Below are 4,287 nucleotides of genomic sequence, written 5' to 3'. Positions count from 1 at the left end.
CCGCGGGGGGGGGGGTGCCTCAGGGTGGGGGGGGAGCAGCCCCCGGGGGGGCACCTTAGGGTGTAGGATTGCCACAGGGCTTGGGGGCGGAGGGCGCAAGGTGGAAGTTTCACCTAGGTCATGAAACATCCTTGCACCCGCCCTGCCTCTCCTAGCACAGCTGTCCCTGCCTCCTGACACCTGGGCCATGGTGCCCCCACCTTTTCCAGTCCCTGATCTGACCCTTCTCCCAGGCTCCCACGGCTTGCTGCTGCTGTCTGGCGTGAACCTTCCTCCTCTCCTCTCATCTCCTCCACCCCAACCCTTTCCCCCTTGCAGCTGCTGGCTGCATCTCTCCTCACCCCCCTGTGGGGGGTCGGGGGTGAGGGAAGGGAAAGGAAGGGGATCCCTGACTTTTAAACCCTGAAAAAGCCTTCCAGAGACCTAGGTGTTAAAGTTAAAGTGGTAATGAAGCGATTTAACAAGCGTTTGCCAACGCCCAGGAAGCCTTTAGCCATGTTCAGCTGGCTTTTATATTGTAGGAAAATGTGTTATTGGGGTTAAAAACAGTTTCCAAATGACGATCCTTCAGTTAGTCTCTGCACCCAGAAGAAGGAATTGCTGATCTGGCTCAAGGAGGAGCTGCCATAACCAGTGAATTTATTTCTTGATCTAGTTGTTTTATTCAAACCCAATGTAAGTAAACGAGTCTGGCAGATTCTAAAAAGGTAATTAAACTACTGCCTTAGTGCAGGCTGTCAAGGACAAGCACGTTCTCAAAAGGCAAGATTAGACTTCAGGTTGGCACAGGTAGCCTGGCTTTTCATCTCTCTCTATACAGCATACACTGAACTCTCTGCCAGGCAGAGGAGACTCTATCTGGCAATTGCGCTACGCCCATTGCCTGTTCACGTCCCTTGGGGAACGTTATTAGTGTTTTAAGGTGAAAAGGGGAGAGGGTGTCATGGAGGGAGGGGCAGCAGCAGGGTGAGGAGGCGAGCAGCAAGCCAGCTGCACAGCAGGTGGTTGTGGGGGTCTCCTGGTGGGCAGGGAAATGGGGGTGGGGGGTGAGGAGACAAGCGGGGGAGGAGGTTACCAGAGGGGGAGCCCTCGGAGGAGGGGGGATGAAAAGGTGAGTGGCAAGTCAGCGGTGGGTGTGGATGGGGCCTGAGGAAGAGCAGCAGTAGACTGTGGGCAGGGCTGCGGGTGGAAGAGGCAGGAACTCAGAGGCCTGGGCAGTGGGTGAAACTTCCCCTCGGGGAGGTGAGCTCCTTGTCCTGCCTCTTCCACCCACAGCCCTGCCCACAGTCCACCCCTGCTCCTCCCCACCTTTTCATCCGTCCCAGGGGCCAAAGCTGGGGATGGAGTCATGCACGGGGCTGGGAGCTGGGTCTGTGACTGGGGCAGGCCAGGGCTGCATGGTGCTCCCTCCTGCCCCCCCCATGGAGGCTTTACCGGCCCACTGCGCCCCCGAACATTCCTCTGTGACCCCTAAGGGGTGTGCCCCACAGTTTGACCCAGAACCTGTGTTGACCCTCAGGATGCCCCAGAGCTTAAACACACCCTTTTCCGGGATCCCACCAAAGGTTTGAGCCCGCTTGGTGCCAGATGTCTTCTCTCAGGAGGCCTGAGAATGGGGCATAACATACACGCATTCAGCACAGGACTCGAATACAGCACTGCTCCTTATTTACCAGCATGCAAAATACACCATTCTCTACCAAACTCCCAACCATGGGCAGTGAGCTTCCTGCAGCCCCGCCAGCCCCATGTGGATCAGTTTAACTAAATATTCAAGGGAAAGTGGTGGAAGATAAGGGACTCAAGTGCACTTTTAAAATCCTCCAAAACTAAGGAGCTAATAAATTATTATTCTAATCCTTATGTGCTTGAGTACCCATAAAAAAACTTTTCCTGATGGATTGACTTTGATGTTCCATTTACCAGCTGAAAGTTCATGATCTGTCAATGTGAGAAGCAACTTTGGTTCTTCATATCTGTCAACATGTGAATGGGTGGGTTATGTGGATTTGATACAGGGAAGCACAGGATTTATAATCAGGAGATTTGGGTTTTATGTCTAGCACTGACATAAATTCACAATTTGACCTTGAGCAAGTCACTTGACCTGTCTGACCTTCAGGTTACCCATTTTTAAAGTGGGAGTAATAGGGTTGCACAGAAGTGTAATTCATTCATATTTGCGGCCCTGCCCTGGAAGGCTCTAAAGAAGTGAAAATGAGTTTCTTCAGGTTGTCTGAATGTGATTTTCCTGGGCAAACCAGTTGATGGCGCTTTCAGGCTGTGCCCAGTTTATCCATCTAAACCTTGATTGCCCCAAATGCTCTTCACACCCAGCCCAGCCAGCCCATCTCCTAATTCCTCTGAACACAGAGTCATTTAAAAGCCACTGCATGAAAAAAATGTACCAAGTATGCATTAGGCAGAATAGTAAATCTGCTAAGTCAAAGGAATACCAACATTGGGATGCTGCATGGGCCTAGGAGCCAGGATCCTGAATAGGAGGATGGTAATTCGTTAGGAATTATCCTTGGGGTAGTTGTAATAGTTCTTTATCTAGTATTGCTAATAACTAAACTGTATCTTTAAATGTTCATCTAAATGTGAGTTATTGCTGAGTATGTACTATATGTACTGTATGACTTTTAAACCAACCTTTGTACTTTCACATAATTTAAGCACTATACTCAGCTGTACAGACACTCTTTTCTTAACCTATATTTTATATAATTTTAACATTAGCTATAATTAAAAAATTTAAATCTGTTTCAGTCTTGGATCTACCCCCTCTTCTCTCAGAAGATATATGATTATTTACATCCCCTGCATTTCAGTCTCTATAGAGCATAGGCAGTCTGACATCAAGTAAAAGTAATACATCATTTTGCATATATGGTTATCTAATAGCCGCTCCCATTGCCTCCCAAACATATTTTATTATGCAGATCTTTGATATAGGATAATAGATGCTTTGGCATCAGACTCCTCTCTTTCTTTCCTGGACTGCTTTCAAATAAAGCTGTTATTTTTTAACTAGCCTAGGGCCCATCATATGACAGGATATAATCAGTAAATCATGGGTGAGTTTTGTATGCTAAGTCTTATGTTTACATTTCAGTGTCCATACTCTGTTTGTTTTTGTTGTACCTTTCCACCTCTTCAGTGGGTTTGCACTGTGCTTCATTGTGTGTTACCACAGATACATACATGTGAGCACGTTTCTGGAGCCTTGCACCTCCTTAAAATAAATCAGCACATGCTCACTATACTGCTTTTTACTAAACATTTTAAGTCAGTGCCAGGTGCATGTGTATATGCAGCCAGAATGCAGAACTTGGCTTTTACGGCCATTATTTCTAAGCAAAATTTCTTCAGTATCAAAAGAGCTGGTGGGGCCTTATGCCCTGCACCAAGGTGGTGCATTAGGATGCTGCTGACCATCAAGCGTTTGACCAGCTCCAGCGCTTGGTGGGGAGCCTGTCTCTGTCTGTGCTGATCAATGCGGGGTTTGCCCTTGACTTCAATAAGGGAAGGGGCAGGATTTCACCTTTCCTGGTTTCTGAGCAGTGTCTGTGACTTACCACACAACATCTTATGGTGCCAGGTCTCCCAACAATAGCCTTTGTCCTTGATTTTTCATAGGGATATATCCTGGATGGCCTTGAAAGCAGATGATTCCCTTACTAGTGCTAATGCCAAGCACTCAAAAAATTACGAGGCAAGCCCCCAAATATCCCAAGATTGGCTTAAAAGTCATGAGATTTTAAAATATAATACAATTGGGATTCTTTTTATTTGCTTTCTGGTTTTTGAGCTTTTAGGGGTCCTGTTTTCCAGCTTTGTCACTCTCCCATGAGGATTAGTATCTTGTATTTGTTGTTGTTAATGATAGCTGAGATTCTCACATATTCACAGGTCTCTACAAGGTGAGGCTCTAAAAAGAATAATAAATGTCACTAGATCAGTGTTTAATTCGAAATGAAAGGTGCCAGGGCTCAAGCAATTTTTTTTCTTTCATAACTGATGCAGCAAGCCCAAAGGTACCAGAGCTATGAATTGCCAAGCCTATGGGTGCTGGGACTCAGCCTCGGCAAACGCTTGCACAAATTGAGAGAGAGCGTGTGTGTGCGCGCGCAGCATAATTTGGTTGAAACCCCTAATTTTCAGTACTCAGTGTTTCAAAAATGTTAGACTGCCAACCTGTGTCATAAGAGGTGTCTTTTGTTTAAAAACCCCCATGAATAAAGCTACTTTAAGGGAAATTACTGCTTTGTCCAACCCCGAATA

This window comes from Gopherus flavomarginatus, chromosome 7 (genome assembly GCF_025201925.1).
Source record: "Gopherus flavomarginatus isolate rGopFla2 chromosome 7, rGopFla2.mat.asm, whole genome shotgun sequence".
Lineage (NCBI taxonomy): Eukaryota > Metazoa > Chordata > Testudines > Testudinidae > Gopherus > Gopherus flavomarginatus.
This window is presented reverse-complemented; position numbering follows the sequence as displayed.